General features: G+C 39.4%; 1 protein-coding gene and 1 pseudogene across 6 annotated transcripts in view; one reads left to right on the forward strand and one right to left on the reverse strand.

Moving 5' to 3' along the window:
* Positions 1 to 14,146, forward strand: part of SSH2 (slingshot protein phosphatase 2) — a 315,105-nt gene that overhangs the window by 157,742 nt on the left and 143,217 nt on the right. The gene's annotated exons all lie outside the window — the stretch shown is intronic.
* LOC129470836 (uncharacterized) lies at positions 2,850 to 2,975 on the reverse strand (annotated as a pseudogene).

Consider the following 14,146-nt stretch of genomic DNA (forward strand, 5'->3'; position numbering starts at 1 on the left):
TAATCCCAGCTACTTGGGAAGCTGAGGCAGGAGAATCGCTTGAACCCAGGAGGCGGAGGTTGCAGTGAGCCGAGATCACACTCCAACCTGGAGACACAGCCAGACCCCATCTCAAAAAAAAAAAAAAAAAATTGAAACAATCTCATACTTACAGAGAAATTACAAATACAAGGAACTTTTTTTCTGAGCCATTTGGCAATAAAATGCTCTATTCACCTCACTCTTCTTTAAGAAATAGAGTGATGATGTTAACATTTCATGGAGAAGCTGAATATTGATTGCACTTATGACAGGAAATATACATTAGAAAGAGAAACAGAGGGTTTTTTTGTTGTTGTTGCTGTTTGAGATGGAGTCTCTCTCTGTCATCCAGGCTGGAATGCAATGGCATGATCTCGGCTCACTGCAACCTCCGCCTCCCAGGTTCAGGCAATTCTCCTGCCTCAGCCTCCCAAATAGCTGGGATTACAGGCACGTGCCATCACGCCCGGCTAATTTTTGTATTTTTAGTAGAGATGAGATTTCACCACTTTGGCCAGACTGGTGTCGAACAACTGACCTCAGGTGATCCGGCGGCCTCCCAAAGTGCTGGGATTACAGGCGTGAGCCACTGCGCCCAGCCAAAGTTGTTGTTTTGTTTTGTTGTTGTTGTTTTTAAACAAAAGTAGAGCTTTCTATTTATTAGAAAGTGGCTGTAACTGATCACATTGAAGCTGTTCATCTTTTTTTTTTTTTTTTTTTTTTGAGACAGAGTCTCACTCTGTCGCCCAGGCTGGAATGCAATGGGGCGATCTCGGCACACTCCACTTTCTGAGTTCAAGCAATTCTCCTGCCTCAGCCCCCCAAGTAGCTGGGATTACAGGGCCCACCACCACGCCCAGCTAATTTTTTGTACTTTTAGTAGAGACAGGGTTTCACCATGTTGGCCAGGCTGGTCTTGAACCCCTGACCCCAAAGTGCCGGGATTACAGGCGTAAACTACCGTGCCCAGCCACTGTTCATCTTTTGCTGCGGGCCTTTCTGCACCCTGACTGTGCACCTCCCACCATGTGGGTTACACTTCCTGTACAGAATAGAGAACTATCTGCCGTTTATAAGTGTTTGGGGGTGGCCACCAGGGGGTGTAGTGAGCTGTCTTCTCATTTTCTTAAATTTCTGCTATCGTACAGAGTAGCCTCGCTGGGATGGTTAAGTGTATACCTTTAAAGGCTCTTTTCCTAGCTACTTAACAGCAGTAAGAATTTTCATTTCACTGAAGTATTCTTTGTTTCTGAAGAATGTATTCACAGACACTATTTTATATTTATCTGATGTGTACTGTTTCTGGTGGCTGTGAAAGCCATACTTCTTAAATCTGATTTGAAAAGCAAATCTGATTATCACAGCCATAATGAAATTTGGCCGGCCTTCCTTCCTCCCTCCCTCCTTCACTTCCTTCCTTCCTTCCTTCCTTCCTTCCGCTAGTAAAAAAATTAGGTATATCTTTCAAATGTAGGTAAATAATTTTACTTTTCCCCCCTAGATGTTATTCATGATATAAGAAAAACAAAAGTAAAGTAAATGTCCCTTCGATTCTTGATTTTGCCAAATTGACCTTTGGAAGAGTTGTTTTCCTGGATATTATGAAAACCCAGACTAATAAAAACTCAAATGATTATTTAGTAGTAACAAAATCCTCTTGGCTACATGACTTACTTTTGTTTTGTTTTGTTTTGTTTTGTTTTGGAGACGGAGGCTCACTCTGTCACCCAGGCTAGAGTGCAGTGGCATGATCTCGGCTCACTGCAACCTCCATCTCCAGCATTCAAGCAATTCTCCTGCCTCAGCTTCACGAGTAGCTGGGATTACAGGTGCCTGCCACCACACCTGGCTTCTTTCTTTCTCTTTCTTTCTTTCTTTCTTTCTCTCTCTCTCTCTCTTTCTGTCTCTCTCTGTCTCTCTCTCTCTCTTTCTTTCATTTTTGAGACAGAATCTCACGCTTGTCGCCCAGGCTGGAGTGCAGTGGCGTGATCTTGGCTCACCGCAACCTCCGCCTCCTGGGTTCAAGCAATTCTCCGGCCTCAGCCTCCTGAGTAGCTGGGATTACAGATGCACATCACCATGCCCGGCTGATTTTTGTATTTTTAGTAGAGATGGGGTTTTACCATGTTGGCCAGGCTGGTCTTGAACTCCTGACCTCAGGTGATCCTCCCGCCTCAGCCTCCCAAAGTGATGGGATTGCAGGCGTGAGCCACCACGCCTGTCCAGCTACATGACTTATGACTATAGATTCTTACAGATTGCATCTTGGAGAAAAGAGAGCATGATACTTTCTTTTCAGTTGGACTTTCTCTCTCATTACCAGGGTCAATGTTTAGCAGAAATTCTGTATTCCAGAGGGAAAGGTCTAAGGCAGAAATTCTTTACTAGAAGAGAAATGTGATTTGGGTAGCTGTGAAATTGTGGCCTCTACCCTTCTTCCACCATGCAAAACATTTATATATCTCATAATTCAGTTCTCATTGAAAAACTGTAAAATGTTAGAACAAATATTCTCACATTCATTGCAGTACTTTTTTTTTTTTTTCTAGTAGGGGAAAGAGGAACGGGGAAAGGCAACAGTATAATCATATCAGAAGAGAATAATTCCTTTCATGGGAGGGGAAAGAGCTGAAAGTCAAGAACTCTTGAGGAACAGTTGAGAGGATACTGTTCCCATCTGCTGTCCCCTCACTCATGGCAGGCTGCAAGGCAGGATGGGATGTGGCAACAGTGACCTCTATCTCAAAGACCCTCCAGATCAGGTTTTGTTTTGTTTTTTCTAGTTTGGGGATAGTGCAGGGTCAGAAGCATGAATATACATTGGAAAGGGCTGTCTCCAAGGTCCATTAGGGCAATTCATACAAGCAACAGGCTGCAAACACCACCAAGGAGGCTGCTGTTTGCAGCCATTGCACACCAGATCAAATGTAAGATCAACCAGTAGCTGGTTGTAGAAAGAATTGTTTGTAATGACATTTCAATTTTCTAAAGACAAGGATTGGTGCTTGGAAGATTCTCTTTCCGTCCTTATTCTTTGTAGAATGAATGTAGGTACCACGGAATTGTGCATTTTCATTATTTCAATGCACCATACATTTTCTTATTAGGTTGTCCCTGAATAACACTTTATAAGTAAAGCATGAGTCCTTAAACAGGATGGGCTAGTAATTAAAAGTATATGAGTTTGCCTCCAGCAAAATAAATAATTCTCAATAATCCATAAGTATGTATGTGTTAACTACTAAAGCCAAGGAGGCCTTTCCAATAAGAACTTGATGCTGTAAGGTATAAGATTTAATGATTAAATAGCTGATAATCATAATGAATTTAAATTTTTTTTTTTTTTTTTTTGAGACGGAGTCTCGCTCTGTCACTCTGTCACCCAGGCTGGAGTGCAGTGGTGAGATCTCGGCTCACTGCAAACTCCACCTTCTGGATTCAAGCAATTCTCCTGCCTCAGCCTCCCAAGTAGCTGGGATTACAGATGTGCACCACCACGCCCAGCTGATTTTTGTATTTTTAGTAGAGACAAGGTTTCACCATGTTGGCCAGGCTGGTCTTCAACTCCTGACTTCAGGTGATCTGCCCGCCTCAGCCTCCCACAGTGTTGGGATTACAGGGGTGAGCCACCACGCCCAGCCATAAATTTAAAATTTTAGCCACAATCTAAGATGTGGTTTCTGTACTTTTTTGAATTAAAAGGCTACTTTCAGTAATTGCAAAATGCTGTACAAATATCCTTTTAAAAGTTAATCCATTTTAAAAGGCATAGTCAGGAAGACTGCAAGAGGGAACTGAAGCCACAGCTCCATGCTGTGGCATCACCTCCAAGCTTCACTGATAGCCCCCTGTAACTCCATGGCACCCACATGACAATGCAGATCCACTTTTTCAGCTCTGTAGGCTGCAACTTCTTGTGTCAGTGTCTGTTCGCCCCATCAAATTCCAAAAGATCCATGCGAAGACCACAATGCAGGCCTCAGAGATTCTGAAGTCAACTTTACAAGGCTGGTGGACAGAAAAACTAATGATTCTTGAATGAAAATAAACCAAACAAGAACAACCCTTTATTATTAAGTAGGCCTTTGTATGGTGGGTCTGTGGAACACAACTGTAATGTCCATCACAGTGGAAGCTTTACTTGGAAACCTTCTTTGCTTGGCTCTTTATGACCACAACCTTCTGCTGAAATAGTTTGGGATTGTTGGTAAATTATTTGAGCTAAAGACGGTGTGTTGGGCATGCCTCATAGAGGTGGTAAAATATTTTTCTCACGTCCTGAAGGAAGATCTTGAGACCTATTCAGCTCACAGATCCTAGATAAATCCAAAGTGTTAGAGGAATAGCATACTCCGTAGGTGTATCACCTCAGATGGCTGACTAAATCACAGCATGCTTGAGGAGCATGCTCAACAAGTTCTTACTTTATTTACATGGATCACATGAAAGGAGCCAACCCTGAGGAGTCGCTGGGCTTTGGGCTATCACTTTTTGCTGAGACCACCAATAGAACCTTCCTCAGTACTGAACTGGCCTTCAACCTTTAGGGCAACAGAGCAGCAGTGCTCCAGAGGACCTTGGCAAGAACCATGCCAAGGGGCTACTGAAGGAGTCTACACAGGCAGATATGTGGATTCTATTAGCCAGAGCCTGATTCTAGAAGCTGCTCATGATCCAGATTCCTGCTAGGTCTGATGTCTTCCCTGGAATGCAGAGTATTTGAAGCATTTGAAGAATTTTTTTCAGATTATGTTTAAAATTAAAACCAACTCATGTTGTGAAAAACTCAAGGGCACAGATAGAGTACTGATGACTTGTAATGGAATGGCTTTACCAACTTAACAAGACCATTGTCTCAGGATAAGTCCCTACCCTACAAAATGAAACCGCCAACGTTAAACCTAAGGAATAAGTTTGAATGCATACATTCAGATCAGGAGAGGACTTTCTTTTCTATGAATAAAGAAAACCAGAACCTACAAATAAAAGACAGCTATACATCCTCAAAAAATGACATTCACAGGATGGTTTCCTCACTGATTAAAAGAAAAAAGTTTTAGTGAATTTGCTGCTAATTCTGTTCTAGAACTGTATTATTTGCAGTTCTGTTGTATATCAATTTGGTGAATAAATCTACTAATGAAAAGTTCATAATATGGGAGGCTAAGGCAAGAGGATCACTTGAGCCTGGGAGACAGAGGTTGAGGCGAGCCGAGATTGCACCAGTGCACTTCAGCATGGGCGCTAGAGCCAGACCCTGTCTCAAAAAAAAAAAAAAAAAAGAAAGAAAAGGAAAGAAGGACTTCATTTTTCACACTCCAGTTTGCCTCCCTTCTAGGCTGCCAGATCTCATGCATTCTTCATTTTTTATCTTCAAGGTCCAATCCAAGCCCTGGCAATTAATAGGCATGAATTACCTAATTGTTAAATTACTGAGTAAATGAGTGATAAATGTATAAATTGAAACTAGGGAAGTTTGTATAGCAATAGGCACCTTACAGTTTTGTTTTGTTTGTTATTTGGTTTTTATTTCATAATCATAAACTTAACTCTGCAATCCAGCTAGGCATGGAAGGGAACAAGGAAAACATGGAACCCAGAGGGAACTGCAGTGAGAGCACAACGAGTATAGGATACTACGAGCAAATGGGGTGGAGGGGTGCTCTCCTGAGCTACAGAAGGAATGATGTGGTGGTTAAGGTGAAACACAAGTCAAACTTATTCGAGTTGTCCACAGTTGGCAATGTTGATCTTCTTGCTGCTCTTGCCATCCTGGACCTTACAGTTTTAAATGTAATTCATGACCGGATGATTAACTTTTTATAGTACTGTTACCCTCTCCCAGTATGATTTTCCCAACTGAATAAAAACTTCATTTTTAAAAAAGCAGCAGCATATATATAAGAACCAAAGTTTTGCCCATCATTCTTATCCACTTCTCTACTCTCCAGTCCCAACCCCCAAAATCAGAATCTCACTTTCCTCCACGAAGTATGCAGGAAACTTTAAAAAATTAAGTTAATAGGCTGGGTGCAGTGGCTTATGCCTGTAATCCCAACACTTTGGGAGGCCAAGGCGAGCGGATCACCTGAGGTCAAGAGTTCAAGACCAGCCTGACCAGCATGGTGAAACCCCGTCTCTACTAAAAAATACAAAATTAGCCAGGCATGGTGGTGTATACCTGTAATCCTAGCTACCTGGGAGGCTGAGGCAGGAGAATTGCTTGAACCCAGGAGGCAGAGGTTGCAGTGAGCCAAGATCCCGCCATTGCACTCCAGCCTGGGCAACAAGAGCAAAACTCAATCTCAAAAAAAAAAAAAAAAATTAAGTTAACGTACTTTCCTTCTTGTTCACTACAAGTTACTTGTTTTGGATGAAAAAGTAAAAGGCTATTAGGAAAGGTTTATTATGAACACAATTCAGAACTGCTGAGTTTAGTATAAGGTCAAGTTTTTGTTTTTTGTCTCTTCTGATCTTATGTTTATGAGTTTAAACAGTATAAACTTTAGGAACTCCTTATATACATGGTTTTTCTCACCTTGAAACGTATGTATATGCTCCTTATGCATACGTTTATGTCTTAAATATATTTTAAAGGAAACAGACACTATGGAAAGATTCCTATTATAACCCAAATGGCTGGGCACGGTGGCTCACACCTGTAAACCCAACACTTTGGGAGGCCAAGGCAGATGGATCACCTCAGGTCAGGAGTTCGAGAACAGCCTGACCAACATGGAGAAACCCCATCTCTACTAAAAATTAGTCAAGCGTGGTGGCACATGCCTGTAATCCCAGCTACTCGGGAGGCTGAGACAGGAGAATTGCTCCTGCTTGAACCCAGGAGGTGGAGGTTGTGGTGAGCCGAGATCATGCCATTGCACTCCAGCCTGAGCAACAAGAGCAAAACTCCATCTAAAAATAAATAAATAAATAAATAAATAAATAAATAAATAAATAAATAAATAAAAGTAACCCAAATGATCTCTCAAACTGCCAATATCTTCATATCACTTTAACAAAATTCATATTTAATAATCTCAAAAGATGATGTGTAAACCATCTGATGGAGAAATCTTACAAAGTGAAATTAAAGAGCATTTAATAAAACTAAGATGTTGAAGATTAGTATTATTTGTAGAATATTGGTCTTCAGAAAAGAGAGTCAAAATGTTTGCCATCTTTTCATGAGGTGCTTAGAAAACAAGATTTCTGAAAAACAAAAGATTTCCCAGGTAAAATTAAAATGTTTTTTAAAATGTAATTAAACAAAAAAAATGTATATGAGTTTTAAATATATATTTTCTATTCTACTGTGTAATGACAAGGAATAGGACCCCTTTTCTTTTCTACATTGTAATATTATTTCTATGGATAGAAACTCAGTTCCAATTTAGTCTTCCTGTTTAGTTAGGTAGGATTCCAAGTGTGCAGTGTTGATTTTCTTTTTATATACAAAGGGGTCATCAAGGGAAGTCTGGACGTCCAGCAGAGTAATAGAGGATACATTAGAGTTTTCCAGAGAGACAGAACTAATAGGATGGATGGGTGGATGATGGATGGATGGATGGGTGGATGATGGATGGATGGATGGATGGATGGACGGACGGACGGACAGACGGGGAATTGGCTCACGCAATTATGGAAGCTGAGAAGTCCCATGACTGGCCATCTGCAAGCTGGAGACACCAGGATACTGGTAGTGTGGCTCAGTCCAAGTCCAAAAGCCTCAGAGCCAGGGAAGCCTTTAGAGTAATTTTCAGTCAAATGCCAAAGACCTGAAGACCTGGAGGGGTTCACTGGAGTAAGTCCTGGAGTCCCAAGTCCAGAGAGCCTGGAGTTCTGATGTCCAAAGGCAGGAGGAGAAGAGTATCCTAGCTCCAGGAGGAGAGAGGAAAGCTTTTTTCTCCTTTTATGTTCTATCTCGGCCCGTGGCCCAGGTAGATTGGTTGGTACCTGCTTACATTGAGACTGGATCTTCCCCACTCAGTCCACCAACTCACATGCCAATCTTCTCTGGAAACAGCCTCAGAGACATACCCAGAAGTAATACTTTACCAGTTCTGTAGGTATTTTGTAATCCAGTTACACTGATACCTAAAATTAACCACCACAGAGAGAAAGAGCAATTAAGTAAGAGTAAGAAGACCTGACTTTTGGCTAACACGGTGAAACCCTGTCTCTACTAAAAATACAAAAAATTAGCCGGGCATGGTGGCAGGCACCTGTAGTCCCAGCTACTCGGGAAGCTGAGGCAGAAGAATGGCGTGAACTCGGAAGGCAGAGTTTGCAGTGAGCCGAGATCCCGCTACTGCACTCCAGCCAGGGTGACAGAGCGAGACACCACCTCAAAAAAAAAAAAAAAAAAAAAAAAAAAGACCTGATTTTAGTTCCGTCTCACCTCACACTATGGTAGCCCTCAATTTCCTCATTTTGTAAACTGAGGATAACATCTGCCCATCTATCCTTTTAGGTTGCTGTGAGGTGGACTGAATAGAATCTGGAAAAAAAAGAAAAAACATCTTTTCTCAGTTAGTTGATGTACTAGCTGAAGAATGATAAATAGTGCCCCCTTTCTACTAAGGATTGAGGAGTTAATTTTTGCATACTTGTTGGTTTTATCTAATCCAGAGAGAAAAAACAACTTCCAATGTTGTGGTAAATTCTTGAACATATTTGACGTGGTTGTTGAAAAGTGTATAATTGTGTAAGTGTCTGATTTTGCATGTTCACCTGATTTCAGAGAAGAAAGACATAGAAAGTGAAATATGGCCAGGGAAGTTGATACACGAAGGCTTAGAGAGATAATGATGCTGCTCTGCCAGGGCCTGGAAACTTGACCATCCTAAACAAACTGCATAGTACTAAATTCTCTTGTGAAAGGGCTGAATCAATCCTGCTGTGATTTGAACTTTTGGCTCCTGAAAGTCTAGAGCAGGCTTGAAAATAAAAATAAAACCCTTACCTACTTACTAGGTTGTGTTTCAGGCCCTCTACTGAATTCTGTGTGTGAAGGAGGTATCTATCCAAAGAACAAGAGGCAGCAAGAGAGAGATGAAAGGCGGTGAAAAGGAGTCTTAAGGGCTGCTCCTTATTTAGTGAGGCAGTGCTCCCGGGGAAAAAGAACTTCCATTATTAATGTATTGATTCTTTAAGGAAATATTTACTAGAACATAATGTGTGTGTGAAAGAAAGATGATATATCTTAAGAAAGATATAAAGTGATGTAGTGCAAAGGATCAGTCATCTAACCAGGATGTATTTAGTGCTTATGACCCACATAGCACTGTGCTAGGCTATATAAAGTCCACAAAACAGTTACAGTGTCTGATTTGCTCCAGTAGAGAGATAAGTTATATAGGCAGCAATTAGAGGACAACAAATAAATATGCTCTAATTGTTGTCTATGTAAATATGCATTATGTGCCACAAAATAGAGGATAGAAAATAAGACTTTGAATAACGTAATATAGATTATAAATTCTAGAGGACTTAGAAAAGTGTCACAGCATACTATAAACCAGGAATTGATCACTGGACTTAATCAGAAGACGTAGGTTCAAATCCTAGCTCTGACACTTACTATGTAAGTTTGGGCAGGTCCCTTAATTTCAGAGCCTTAGTTTCCTCATCTGTAAAATAAAGCTGATAATCCTAGTTAGCTCTCCTTACTTACACAGGATTTTAATTAGAATTAAGTGAAGATAGATATGAAAACACTGTAAAGTTTGTGATTATTGAAAGAGCTGAGAATTAAACTAGGTCTGAAAAATATGTTATACATGGAAAACCTGAAAGGCTGAATAGAAGTGGTCTCAGAATGGGAACAATTTGAACATAGGAGAATAAGACTTGGGCCCGGCACGGTGGCTCACACCTGTCATCCCAGCACTTTAGGAGGCCAAGGTGGGCAGATCACCTGAGGTCAGGAGTTCGAGACCAGTCAGGCCAACATGGTGAAACCTCATCTCTACTAAAAATACAAAAATTAGCTGGGCATGGTGGTGCACACCTGTAGTCCCAGCTACTCAGGAGGCTGAGGTATGAGAATCGCTTGAACCTGGGAGGCAGAGGTTGCAGTGATCAAAGATCATGCCACTGCACCCCAGCCTGGGTGACAGAGCAAGCCATCTTGAAAAAGTGACTTAATTATAAAAAAAGAGAATGAGACTTGAATATAGAAGGACAGGATAGAAATAATCTAATTAGGCTGGGCAAGGTGGCCCACGCCTGTAATCCCAGCACTTTGGGAGGCCAAGGCAGGCAGATCACTGGAGGTCAGGAGTTCAAGACCAGCCTGGCCAAGGTGGCGAAACCTCGTCTCTACCAAAAATACAAAAATTAGCCGGGGGTGGTGGCTCCAGCCTGTAATTCCAGCTACTCAGGAGGTTGAGGCATGAACCCAGGAGGCAGAGGTTGCAGTGAGCAGAGATCGCACCACCGTACTCCAGCCTAGGTAATAGAGTGAGACTCTGTAAAAAAAAAAAAAAAAAAAAAAAAACTAAATATAGCAAAAATTTGTTTAGAAAGGTAGTTACACTGATACACTGTGTTAGAGAAAGGATGAAGTTGAGGATTATATGCTGTAATGACTGGATTATAGTAGGATTTAAATTATGGTGGATCTGAAGGCTAGAAGGAAGAGTTTAGACTTGATCTGAAAGGGAATAGAGAAGTATTTGGGGAGTTTGAGTAGGGAATTAGGGTAAAAGTTATTTAACTCATTCATTTTGATAATCAGCATGTAACATAGTGCCTGGCATACAGGTATTCAAGATTAGTCAAACTGAATTTAGTTAATCTGTCAATAATATGTAGAATGAATTGGACATATCTGATAAACCTAGAATCTAGGCTTCTTATCAACTCAATGTTAGTCTGATTCATCTTTTTCCTTAACTATAACAAGGAATGATAATACCGGCCCAGCTAGTAGGTTTATTTTAAACATCAAGTATGATGATGGTGATGCCATCATCATTCACAAATACATTAAATGCCTCCTTCATGTAGGATGTTGTGTAAAAACTACAAAAACAAAAATATCTTTAGATATAAGTGCTTTGGAAAATGTGATGAATACAAGTTTGAAATACAGAGTTCTAAAGGATCTGGTAGCAAGAGGATGGTATATAGCAGCCAAAAGATCATCTTACTGCTATATTTAGTACCAGGTTATGTCCCTATTATTGTCAGAACCTGCTAGGCATAAGTAGGATCAAGTAGATAAGAAAATACCAGGTGCAGTCAGGTAGGTATTTAAGGTCCCCAAGAGTTCTTTCTCCCTGTTGGCAATAGACCTTTTCAGTTTAAATCTGTAATGAACCTCCATCATCATGGAGACAATATAGAATACTGTTTAAGAAAGAAGGTTCTGGAGCCAGAATAACTGGCTGGATTTGAAATACTGCTGTATAAGCTTAGGCAAATTATTTAACCTCTCTGAGCCTCACAGAGATAATAATAGAATCATAGGATTGTTTATAAGAATTACGTGAGATAGTGCATGTAAACTCTATTTTTTTATTATTTTTTATTTTTTACAGAGATAGGGTCTCCCTATGTTGCCCAGGCTGGTCTCCAGTTCCTGGTGTTAAGGGATCCTCCTGCCTCTGCCTCCCAAAGTGCTAGGATTACAGGTGTGAGCCACCACACCTGGCCATGTAAACTCTTAATAGAGCACCTGACACACACTGAATGTCAGCTCAAAAATTTCAGTTATTTTATTTTCAAAACCTTCTTGGCTCTTTTAGCCTCCATTCTTTGTTACTGCCAAAATCACTTCCCATTTTTCTATCTCTGTCTTACTACATTCTAGGACACTGATGGTATTAGGCCACATTAGGTTCATTCACCTATAATGTTAATAAGTTCTACAACATTATCATTGAACAGATCTTAAAATATCTTCTGAATTTATAGAAAAGCTCCAATATATTCCTAAAATAGAAGTAAATAATTTTAAAATTTTCTGAATTTAAAATTATATTATCTTCAAAGTAGCTTAAGAATTACATTTACCAGCCAGGCATGATGATTCATACCTGTAGTCTCCACACTTTGGGAGGCCAAGGCAGGAGGATCGCTTGAGCCTAGAAGTTTGAAACCAGCCTGGGCAACATGGCAAGACCTCGTCTCAACAGGCGTGGTGTCACATGCCCGCAGTCTCAGCTACTTGGAAGTTGAGCCAGAAGAACTGCTTGAGGCTAGGCAGTTAAGAATGCAGTGAGCTGTGATTGCGCCACTGCACTCCAGTCTGGATGACAGAGCGAGACCCTGTCTCAAAAAAAAAAAAAAAAAAAAATTTACATTTATCTTGTTTAAGTAGTTCTTTGGAAAAAATAATCCATAATATACTTCCTCATAATATTTTTCTTTATCAATTTTCTAGTTTATTTCCATAAGCATATTTTACTTTTCTAATATATATATTTTTAGCTTTTAATGTAATGTGTAAAAGACGGGGTATAGAAGAGCATCTTGGGCGCTGAGTTAATTTAATAGATCATGGAGTAGCAGGAGACACTAATAACGCACAGGAAAATAAAAAACTAAACTCTTTAGGAAGGCAGTTTGATAATATCTACCAAGTCCTAAGATGTTTAAAATATTTCAAACTGCCAATTCCACCCCTAGGTATTGATCCAACAAGTATATTCACATGTATGCACAAATATTTTTTTCAATATCCTTGTCATGACATGAACAAAAATTATACAAACACATGTTCATAGTGATATTGTATATAACAGTAAAGACTGGAAACAACTTAAATGCCCATAAGTAAAGGACTATTTAAATAGATTATATATGATTGTATAATAAAATGCCTTATACTCCTTTAAAAGAATGAGGGAGATTTACAATAACATGGAAAAACGTCTAAGGTATAGTGATAAGTAGGGGGAAATGCAAGCAGAATAATATGTATAATTCTGTGTGTGTGTGTGTGTGGGTGTGTGTGTGTGTGTGTGCATGTGTGCTTCTTAAAGAGCAGCTACAATATATTGCTGTTTGCATATACAAGCAAAATTTCTGGAAACATTAATAACAATCATCTCTGGGAGTAAGACGATGAGAATGAGAATGGTGACTTTCATTTTACCTTTCCGAATTCTATAAAGATTTAAGCATTCAGCATGCGTTAATGTTATTTTTAAAAAAACTAGTTTAAAAAATAAAATGTTTCATCCCTGAGAGGTCTGAAAAAAATAAAAAGAAAAAAGAAAATGTTTAAAGAGATAAAGTGGGGACTAAATGGTTAAATGTTTTGTAAAGTGTGTTTGATGTGAAAAGTGATCTGTAAATACCTATTATTTTTACTAAACAATAGAGTTTGGGGCTTTTGTAACCTGAAGAAAGCAGCATTTCAGCATCTCTTCCTACAGGAGCATATGGTGCTTAAGACCAAAGAGGGGATGAATGCCTTAGAGATCACCTCTCCTAGAGTTGATAGGCAGATCTTTTCAGTGTTTTCCATTGCTCTTATGGAGGAAAAGTTCCATGGAAAAGACTATAAAGTTTCAGTGACATTGCTTAATCCAGTGTTTAAAACTATGGTCAGATATTCTTTTTTAAAAAATTAGCCACATGGTGATTGCAAAACATGATTGCTTTTAAATGCCTTTGTTTACAGAGTTTGGTTTATTGTATTATATAAAGAATGCCATTGACTAAGTGTAGTAAGATACCTCTTGGTGAAAATTCAGATATTATCTTGACATTTTGTCCTAGTGTTTTACAGATTAACAGGAGACAGAATGTTGCATTACTCTGTAATTCTAAGTGTTGATTTTCTTCCTTTTGATACTCAGGGGATTAACTTACTGTTTATTTTTCTACATCACGCCCTTAGAGAAAACATAAAAATACAAATAGGTCCTGTGGTATAATCATTTTTTCTTATGACTAAGTATTTTAAAACTAAAATTACGTAAGTTAAAGCTATTACATGAAAGCTTTAAAAATACAAAAATTAAGCACTGCACATCTCACATTACTACAGATGGTAATACTGAGTTAACGTAAAACTATCTGGCAAACAATCCTAGTAAAGACTTCCTGGATGAAATGGTGGTACATAGGGGAAATTTGTATATATTTTTTTCTTTATTATTATTATTAT

The sequence above is a fragment of the Symphalangus syndactylus genome, chromosome 20 (assembly GCF_028878055.3).
Source record: "Symphalangus syndactylus isolate Jambi chromosome 20, NHGRI_mSymSyn1-v2.1_pri, whole genome shotgun sequence".
Lineage (NCBI taxonomy): Eukaryota > Metazoa > Chordata > Mammalia > Primates > Hylobatidae > Symphalangus > Symphalangus syndactylus.